Source organism: Manis javanica, chromosome 13 (genome assembly GCF_040802235.1).
Source record: "Manis javanica isolate MJ-LG chromosome 13, MJ_LKY, whole genome shotgun sequence".
NCBI lineage: Eukaryota > Metazoa > Chordata > Mammalia > Pholidota > Manidae > Manis > Manis javanica.
In genome coordinates this window covers 83,534,834-83,545,455 of record NC_133168.1, presented here as the reverse complement: position 1 = coordinate 83,545,455, position 10,622 = coordinate 83,534,834, and the positions used below count along the sequence as shown (strand labels likewise).

General features: G+C 51.2%; 1 pseudogene; it reads right to left on the bottom strand.

Annotated features, from left to right (window-relative positions):
- LOC118971464 (mast cell carboxypeptidase A-like) overlaps window positions 1–10,622 on the bottom strand; it is a 36,722-nt pseudogene continuing 26,100 nt past the window's right edge.

Genomic DNA, 10,622 nt, shown 5'->3' with positions numbered 1-10,622 from the left:
TCACACAGGCAAATAAAACATCGAGGGCTCGCTGCGTTTCTCTGAGCTCCAGGCATGCCTCCATTGGAAAGCCCGCTGCGGGAACCGCGGTCTTTCCCTGTGGTCCAGCCCATGGGCTGCCGAGGGCCTGGAACTCTCACTCCACAGTGGGGTCAGTAGCGGTATTGAAAAAGCGTTAGGAACTCTCAGTCCTGACATTGCAAACAGCCCACGGTTCTCTGAAGGCCGGGTGCCACCCCCCCCAGGCCCCGGGCTCGGCCCTCGTGTCGGGACTGGGAGTCTCGTGGCTTTCCTGAGCCGGAGGCTCTGCGCCGCCAGGGGCAACCTCTCCTTTTGGCTGGGCTGCACTGGGGCGGCTTGTGCTCTCTGAGGGGAATTTGCCCCCAATCTGCTTATGTTCTTAGATTGGCTGGCCCGCCTGAAGGAAAAAGAGAAGCAGGGCCACGGGGCCTATGTGGCTGCAGGAGGAGGAAGGAGGTTGGGGCAGAGCAGGAAGGGACAGACCCCCTCTGCCCGCCCAGGCCAAGAGCGTCTCTGCACACAAGGCACCCGGGGAGGCTGGCCCTCTTCTGCTGTGGTCTCTTTCCAAGGACAGCCCAGCAGAGGGGGTCACGGGGGCCAGGAGTACTCACAGAATGGGGCCGTTCGAAGGCAGAGCTCCAGGAATTGCAGTCGGGGACCACCTGCTGGTCAGGAGGTGCCTTCCTTGGGCTCTTCTGGGCAAATGGCCAGCCATCCCCTGTACTTCCATTTTTTAAATGCAAGGAAGGGATGCTTAGTATTAACACAAATAGTGAGTTATTAAGGTCAGGTATTGTAATCATTAAATTGGTGGCCATGGGGCAGGGGAAAATTATTAACAAAATAGTATGCATGTCCTTCTCTGCCCTTCCAAGCAGGGCTGATGGCAGGGTTGACTGATGGGCATGCTCAGGTCTTTTTAGTTCTGCTCCAGGAAATGGGTTACTTCTGTATGAGAAAGGGCACGGTGACGGATGCAGGGGAGAGAACAGATCTCAGGGGAGAGGAGGGGGGGAGGGGACGGGCAGGGAGTGTCAGGGAGAGGGATTGGGTTGGCTGCTGTTTAGGCTGGGACCGTGAGTGTCCTGAGCTAGAGGCCAGCTTGAACTCTGTGCCAGTCCTGGACCAGCTGGAGGAGACTTACTGGTGTGACACCCGTGTCAGATCCAGGGAGAGGGGGCAGTAGGCGGGGAGACCCTCTACCCACAACGTGGGTCTCGTTGGGTGGGAAAAGGCTTGGCCACCCCCACCCTGCTGCCAGCCCTGCTCTGCTCTGCTCTGTCATTGTCTGGGAGCAGGGGGGCTGCCAGGTTCCCCCTTGGAGGGATAGCTGAGCAGTGTGCCCCCATGGCTCCCACCAGCCCAAAAGCACAGACAGAGGAGCCCAAAAAAGCAAGGGTTCTGGGGTCAAAAGTCTGTTACAGGAGGTGAGAAGGTCCCAGGAAGAGAGCAGTAGGGGGCCCCATGGGTGGAGGCAGAAACGCAGTTTTAAACAGGCTGCACGTGGGCCACCACCCCAACCTACAGGTTTCTAACGATGCCCCTGGGTGCCCCAGGGCTCCTTGTCCTCTCCTCAAACCCCAGCCAGGATGGCTACAGCTTGTGCTTACACACCCAGGGTTCCCTGTGCAAGGGTGCGCTGGAACCCCCCTGTGCCTGAGCCCTGTCTCCCACAGCTTCTGACTCAGTCGGTCTGGGAGAAACCTGGGAGCCTGACCCATTCTGTGAGTACTCCTGGCCCCCGTGCCCCCTCTGCTGGGCTGTCCTTGGAAAGAGACCACAGAAGAAGGGGGACAGCTTCCCCCAGTGCCTTGTGTGCACAGACGCTCTTGGCCTGGGCTGGCAGTGGGGGGCCTGTCCCTTCCTGCTCTGCCCCAAGACTTGGGTAAGTTCCCCCAGGAGATTCCACCGTGCAGCAAGGCTGCGAGCCGCTGTCCCACACCAAGAGCAACGGGAAATTCAGTCTTTGAACTTGACTACCTATTGGATCCAACGGACTGTGCCGTGCAAGTGTGTGTCTGTGCACGCGTCCCGGATCAGGAGACCTCCGGTGCCTGGGCACTGAGGACTTGGGACGCTCACATTCCTGGGGCTTAGCACACCAACTCAGGGAGTCTTTAGCGTTGGTGCTAAATAAGCACCGCCAGAGGAGCGTCCATTTATTTGGGGCTGGATCATTCCCTGGAGGCCTCCCACAGGTGTTGGTGCCCCAGTTTATTCTATGAAATTAGCAGGCTGCTGGGTGGGGCCATGTCTCAAAGCCACATCCCCACCCCTGTGGAGGTGTGGGGCCTGATAGCCCCCCGACTCCCTCTCTGGGCCCCAGCATCCTTTTGAGCATAGAAGCTGCTGGTGCCATAACAGTGGCAGTCAGCACCTGTCGTGGAAATGCACGCAGCACCCCCACCAGTGTACGGAGGAGTGAAATCTCCTGAAGGACCCAGACGGGAAAGGAGACTTAGCACAGCAGACCCCTCAGAGAGGAGCAATTTAGGTATTTGAAGGTGTAAGCCATGAGCAGGCTGGGGGAGAGTGAATTGTGTCCCCCAAACATATATCCAAGCCCATACACCCATGCCCATGCATGTGACTTTATTTAGAAATAGGGTCTTCGCAGAGGTAATTAAGCATCTCAAGATAAACTCATCCTGGATTAGGGCAGCCCTGACTCTAACGACTGGTGTCCTTATACGAGATAAAAGAGAAGTCAAGGCCACATAATGACAGGGGTGGTGATTGGAGTGGTGTGTCTGCAAGTCCCTAGACCCAAGGGTTGCTGGCAACTGCTGGAAGCCAGCGGGGAGCCTGAGATAGATTTTCCCTCCCATCCCAAAGGGGAGCCCAGCCTGGCCGCCAACTTGGTTTTGGACATGGGCCTCTGGGACTGTGAGAGAATAAATCTCTGTTGTAAGCCCCGCAGTTTGTGGTGCTTTGTTACGGCAGTGCCAGGAAATAGCGTAGGACCCACTGCAGAAAAATCAAGCTTCGACATTACAGGATGCTGGCTAACGGCTGCCTCCTGAGGAAGGGCGGGCAGTTAGAGGACAAGAGGCTGCAAACGTAGAGCCAGGCACACGGATGGCGCCCCTGCATCTGCTGCTAGCAGACCCTGGGTTGAGGGACCCCCACAGGGCCACTCCTGGTCCCTTGGGGATTCTGTTAAAATGCAGATCCCGAGTCAATAGTCTGGGGTCAGCCCGAGATCCTGTATTTCTAACAGGCTGAGAGGTCGTGGAGCACACGCTGCACAGAGCGGCCCTAGGATGGTGTGTCTCCATGCGTGCTCCCGGGATACATGCATCAATGTCACCTGGGATGCTGAGTGAGGCATGGAAACATCCGAGGCGCCCCTCCTGACCTCCAGAAGCCGACTTTCTGGACCAATCCCTGGAATCTGCGTGTTTAAGCACCTCCCCAAGACAGCCTTACAACCACCGAATTTAGTGTGTGGGGCCGTGTGGGCTTCTGGAGTGGCCAGGGCTGGAAAGATAGTGGCCCCTGAGGGAGTGTGAGTCCCTTTCTTAATGAGGCAGGGAAAAAAGCCTCTCTATTGCTGAGCACCTAGTCTGTGCCCCACCCTGTGATAGAAAGGCTTGATCCTAGGAGGCAGCTCTTATTCCTACCTGTTGGAGATGGCCTTTGTCTTTGTCTCTCTTGAAGGGAGAATGGGAAAGCACCTTCCCCCATGTCTGAACGCAGCACTGGAAAGCACAAGCTTGAGAGCAACCGGTGCCGTCCTTGGAAGTTATCTGCCCACAAAAACATACCTTGTCCTCCTCACTCTGAAAATAGGGAGACCTTGAGGATGTGTGAAAACACGGCCCCTGCTTCTGGCCTGCCCCCCTGAGAAGGTAAAGAGGAGTATAGCACTTGGCTGAGGTCCGAGAAAGGCAGGATAAAAATAAAGGTGCTGCGCCACATCAGGGCTGCAGCCATTGTCTGTCTGTCTGTGTTGTCTGTGTTTTTTGTTCTCTTGTTTCACCCAAGGAAGATGAGTGGCACACTACATCAGGCGCCCAAACGTGGGGCGTCCTCTCAGAGTGAGTTGTACATATATTCAGCTCCATGCCTCCCCTTCAGACTGTTCGACTTCAATGGCAGGCACCGTCACCTACCCCTGTTTTAGGGATGGGAGAACTGAGGCCCCAAGAGATAAAAGTGTCTTTCTCTGTGTCCCACCCACAGACATGGCCACAGCTAGCTGTCTGACAACACACTGTCCCCAAATTCACACTGCCTGACTACAACCCCGACCTGGGTCTCGACATAGCCCTCGTTAGGCTAGTGTTTCCCAAGTTCAACATGCCTGTGAATCACCTGGTGGAAACAGGTTCTGGCTCCCAGGTGCTGCCCACACTGTTGGCCTTCAGATCACATGTGGACTATCAGCGTTGAGGAGCCGTCTGCAGGGGCCATCTACAAATACAGAAAAGATCAAAGACCAGGCACCCTGGGAGGTGGGGAGGGCCAGTCTGAAGGAGGGGCCATTGCTTGCCAGCCATGCTAACACCTGGGTAACAGACACCACACAGTCCAATTCCAGGCCAAGTGGCACCTAATAGAGCTAAGCTATGAGCACCTACTAGTGGGTGTCTTTGAAAACTAAATAGCTGTCCAGTTGCTATTAATCTCATTAGGCACCTGCTTGGCTCTAAACAATTCGACCTCCCTACCTAGCCAGAATGGGGCGATCACCCTACATTAGGAACGCCTGAACAGCAGGTTGGGCCATTGAAAACACAGAGCAGGACACGTTCTGAGCGCGTTGTTACCAAACAATGCCCGTGGGAGTGTCGGTGGGTGGGCAGCTGGGCCCCGCAGGGTGAGTGCACGTGTATAACCAGCTGCATCTTCCTGCAAGAATTGAGTTGGGAACTATCCCAGGATGAAGTCACCACAGCTCGAGAAACATGAGCACCCTACAAACAATACATTCAGTCTATTTTGTTATGTTAAAAGCCTTGTCTTTCTAAGACTTAGGTGTTGAAATGATTTTACTTTAGGGAATGGGGGTGGTAAAAAAATGGTACTACTTTTTAAAAAATGTCTTAATTGATAAAATAAGCAGGCTCCTGGTATCATCCCCTTGATGTTTTAATTGACCCATGCATGCACAGTCTGGAAACTTCAACATTTGTATAAAAGGGTCTGTAGGAGGACAATAAACGCAGGGTTGCACATAAAAGCAAACAACGGAAAGCAACCAAAATGCTTATCTGTAGGGGACTGACTCAGTTATATATTCTCAGATGGCGGCATGTTATTAAAATAGAGGCTTATGTGAGCTCCATGACACATTATTAAGGGGAGGAAAAACAAACTATAAAGCTGTAGTCAGCTTCTGGTATGTGTTTTCAAAGGATGTAGACGGACTTGAATATGGATTCGTGGAAGAGCCCTGGGAAAATCCCCAAGAAGCTTCTGCAGGGCCATCTCCGGGTAGCAGGACTGGGACCGGGGGTGGGGAGATCGCCTTTCTTTTACACCCTCTCTTGGGCTGCTGGCAATTGTTACTACTCTCCATATACTAATGTTTCAACCAACAAATTAACTAACAGAGTGAATGTATGGGAACCATAGTTAGAAGGGGATGCTACTTAGGTCCAGGAAGGAAATGCCCAGATTGCAGCTTTTGGTGTGGGATTTTGCTTCTTATAAACCTCAGCATAAAGAGAGCTGATTGCTGCTAAAATCCCCATGAACCAGATAGATGGAGACTGTCAGAATCCATGCAGGCTGGGGGCTGTGTCTCTTTAAGGCTACATTTCTCAAACTTGAGCATTAATCAGAATCACCAGGAGGGCCTCTTAAAACACGACTTGTTGGGCCTCACCACAGTCTCTGATTCAAGAAGTCTGCGAGGGGCTCAAGTATCTGCACTTCTCATGATTCCCAGGTGATACTGGTCCAGGACCTCATGTCAAGGATCACAGCTTTGAGGGTTCCAAACCCGGTGTTGGGTATTTCTGTTCCCAGATACCCTCCTAGTCCTTCCCTACAAAGCAGCAGGCAGCGGGTGGGGCTTTCCAGGCCTGCTCTTCCAGGGCTAAGCGGGCTGCAGCTGGGGCGGCCTCGGCACTGTGAAGAGCCCTCATGCCTAAGCCAGACCACAAACCCTCTGCAGCAGGTTTTCCAGCGTGGGCTCAGCCTTGGATAGTTGAAACGTGGGAGGTGAGCCTTGAGTACAAGTTTTGCATGAGTGTCCTGGACCTGCCACTGCTACGTGGCTTAAGGCAACAAGTGTATTGTCACAGCTCGAGCCCCAAGGTCTAAACACAAGGTGGCCTCAGCAGGGTGGCTTCTCCTTGGCTTTAGACGGCCACCTTCAAGCCTTTCCACATCACCCACGTTCTATGGGTGTCTCTTTGGGTCCAAATTTTAAAATAAGGACACCAGTCAATTTAGAGGTCAACCTGCTCCTGCATGACAGTTATCTGAACTAGTCACACCTGCAATGACTTTGTCTCCAGATAAGGTCACGTTCTGAGGTCCGGGGATCAGGGCTTCACCACGTGAATGTCAGGGACACAATGTATACCTGTCACAGACTGGGTATAGAGTTTGCTTCCCAGACTGTGATGTGCATGTGCATTGCTTGGGGACCTTATTAAGATGGGAATTCTCATTCAGGTGGTCTGGGGCGAGACGTGAGCCTGCATTTCTAACCGGAGTCCCAAGACTGAGGATCAGACTATATTTAGGAATTATTGTTGGAGGTATTGTGGTTGGCAAGAAAGTCGTATTTTACAAAGAGATGCAGGTGGACATATTTAAGGCTAAAATGTAGGATGACTATAATTTTCTTTAAAAAACCCCATGAACAATAGGAAATTTGACAAAATGTTACCATTAAATCTGAGTGGTGAGTATAAGAGGATTTGCTTTACTAGTTTGCTTTTCCTTAGAAAATTTGCATAAGAAAAAAATTTAAAAAGCTTTCTATGTGAGTTTAAGGAGCAGTGGGAGCTGAGTACCCCAGATGGACGGACAGACAGGAGGACCGAAGGACAGAGTGGGGTGGGGATGCTTGGGAGTTGGGCGTTGGGCTCTTGGGCCGCTCTGAGCTCCCTAATTGGGAACGATAGCTGGATGCGTCCACTCACTCTGTGCCAGCACTTTTTTTTTTTTTAATTGTCACTTTCTGTTTGCCTCTGAGTGAGTTCTAGGAAATGTCAGGAAGGAGGTGAGATTCTGGGGTCTCAACTTCTAAACCAGTGCTGTCCAGGGGGAAGGCAGAGCAATCCTAAATGATCCTAGATTCTCTAGTAGCCACATTTTAAGAGTAAAGAAATGGCAATGTTAATTTTAATAATTATTTAACCCGATATAGCCAAGATTCTGTTTCAATAAGTCATATCTATTTGGAAATTATCACAAGGTAGGAGGGAGTTTGTGGTAAGGGGTGAGCTTGGCTCTTGATTGAGGTGGTGGTTACACACATGTACACACGTGATGGAAGGACACAGAATCATACACAGGTGCCCAGAAGCCATCTCCTGGTTCTGATACTGTGTAATAGTGTTGCCAGCCAGCTGCGTCTGGGAGGTCTCTCCCTGTGCACCAGGTGAAACTTCCACCTGGACGGGGAAGGGTTCTTGACTCTGAAAGAGAAAGAATTCCCTAGCAGGTTGGAAGAGTGTAGGTAAAGGAGTTCATTGGAGCCAAAGTAGTAATGAAGGGCAGCTGCCTTGCACGCAGCTGAGGGCAGGAAAGTGCAGGGGGACCAGGAGGTTGCTGATTCTCGGCATAGGGAGGGTCTCCCCCGCCAGCTCCTGAAGCCAGGTCACCTGGCATCTTGTGTCTCTTGGATTTGCACAGCCTAGGGACCAGTCCCTACCACCCCAGGATCTGGGGAGCCACGGAGCACAGGATAGAGAGAGATCATATTCTGAAAACATCCCAACGAAGAGAGATTTTCAGGCAGGCTCCTGCAGATGCAGGTCCAACCGGGTCACCCAGGCAAACGGAACCTGCAGGCCCAAATCTGAGCTCTCAGCAGCCCCTCGCTACTTATCAGGAGTAAAGTGGAGACTTGGAAATAGAATGAAATAGCAAAGAAAGATGTGTACCACTGGAAAGGCAACGAGAGACGAAACGCAGATAAGCTGAGCAGTGAGAAAGCTATATTTAAACTTAAGCACATAAAAGAAAGAAGGAATGTGGGCATCCTCAGAGAGGAGGTGCTGAAAGGCTGGGAGTTCCCTCTTTTAAGCATTTTTCTGGAATGTGACAAAGGGCCAGAAGGTGTAGATTGTCAAGTGCTCTCAAGATGCGTATCTCTGGTGGGAGAGAGGAGAGAGAGAGAGAGAGAGAGAGAGAGAGAGAGAGAGAGAGAGAGAGAGAGAGAGAGAGAGAGATGCTAGTCTCCTGAGAGAGAGAAAGAGAGAGGAAGAGAGATGCTAGGATCCTATGAGAGAGAGAGAGAGAGAGAGAGAGAGAGAGAGAGAGACTAGGCTCCTTTGAGAGGGAGAGAGAGATAAAGAGAGAGAGATACTGGGCTGCTTAGAGAGAGAGAGAGAGAGAGAGATGCTGGGCTCCATTGAGAGAGAGACAGAGAGAGAGAAAGAGATGCTAGGCTCTGAAAGAGAGAGTGGGAGAGAGAGATGCTTGGCAACTTGGAGAGAGAGAGAGAGATGCTAGGCTACTTAGAGAGATAGAGAGCGAGAGAGATAGTAGGCTCCTTTGAGAGAGACAGAGAGAGAGAGATGTTAGGCTCCTTTGAGAGAGAAAGAGAGAGAGATGCTAGGCTCCTTTTAGGGAGGAGACAGGGAGAGAGATTCTAGGCTCCATTGAGTGATATATATATATATGCTGGGTTCCTTAGAGAGAAACAGAGAGACAGAGATGCCAGGCTACTTAGAGAGAAAGAGATAGTGAGTGAGTGAGAGATGCTAGGCTCATATGAGAGAGAGAGGGAGAGAGATACTACTCTCCTTTGAGAGAGAGAGAGAGAGAGAGAGAGAGAAATGCTAGGCTCCTTTCAGAGAGAGAGAGAGAGATGCTAGGCTCCATTAAGAGAGAGAGAGAGAGAGATGCTAGGCTACTTTGAGAGAGAGAGAGAGAGAGAGAGAGATGCTAGGATGCTTTGAGACAGAGAGAGAGGGATAGACAGAGAAGGATGCTAGGCTCCCTTGAGAGAGAGAGACGCTAGGCTCCTTTGTGAGAGAGAGAGAGAGATAGACGCTAGACTCCTCTGAGAGAGAGATAGTCTCTAGGATCCTTTGAGAGAGAAAGAGAGAAATGCTAGGCTCCTTTGAGAGAGAGGGAAAGAGGAAGAGAGAGGGAGAGAGACAGATGCTAGGCTCCTTTGACAGAGAGAGAAAGAGATGCTAGGCTGCATTCAGAAAGAGAGAAAAGCTAGGCTCCTCTGAGAGATAGAGAGATGGAGAGAGAGATGGTAGCCTCCTTGAGAGAGAGAGAGAGATGCTAGGCTCCTTTGAGAGAGAGAGAGAGATAAGAGAGAGAGATGCTAATCTCTTTTGAGAGGGAGAGAGACGCTAATCTCCATTGAGAGAGAGAGAGAAAGAGATGCTAGGCTCTTTTGAGAGAGAGAGAGCAAGAGCGAGAGAGAGAGAGTGATGCTAGGCTCATTTGAGAGACAGAGAGAGAGATAGTAGGCAACTTGAGAGAGAGAGAGATGCTAAGCTACTTTGAGACAGAGAGAGAGATAGTAGGCAACTTGAGAGAGAGAGAGATGCTAAGCTACTTTGAGACAGAGAGAGATGCTAAGCTACTTTGAGACAGAGAGAGATGCTAGGCTCCTTAGAAAGAGAGAGAGAGAGATGCTAGGTTCCTTTAGAGAGAGAGAGAGAGAGAGAGAGAGAGAGAGAGAGATGCTAGGCTCCTTTAGAGAGAGAGAGAGAAGCTAGGCTCCTTTCAGAGAGAGAGAGATGCTATCCTCCTTTAAGAGACAGAGAGGGAGAGAGATGCTAGTCTCCTCTGAGGGAGGGAGAGAGAGAGAGAGAGAGAGAGATGTTAATCTCCTTTGAGATTAAGAGAGATAGAAGCTAGGCTCCTTTGAGAGAGAGAGAGATACTTGGCTCCTTGAAAGAGAGAGGGAGAGAGAGAGATGCTTGGAACGTTTGAGAGAGAGAGAGAGAGATGCTAGGATCCTTTGAGAGAGAGAGTGAGAGAGAGAGATACTTTGCACCCTTGAGTGAGAGAGAGAGAGAGAGAGAGAGAGAGAGAGAGAGAGAGAGAGACATGAGACATGCTAGGATCCATGGAGAGGGAGAAATAGATAAAGAGATGTTAGGCTCCTTTGAGAGAGAGAGAGATGCTAGGGTCCGTTGAGAGAGAGAGACAGAGACAGAGAGAGAGATGCTAGGCTCCTTTGAGAGAGAGAGAGAGAGAGAGAGAGAGAGAGAGAGAGAGAGAGAGAGAGAGATGCTAGGCTCCTTTGAGAGAGAGAGAGAGAGAGAGATGCTAGGCTCCTTTGAGAGAGAGAGAGAGAGAGATGCTAGGCTCCTTTGAGAGAGAGAGAGAGAGAGAGAGATGCTAGGCTCCTTTGAGAGAGAGAGAGAGAGAGAGAGAGAGAGAGAGAGAGAGAGATGCTAGGATCCTTTGAGGGAGAGAGAGAGAGAGAGATGATAGGCTCCCTT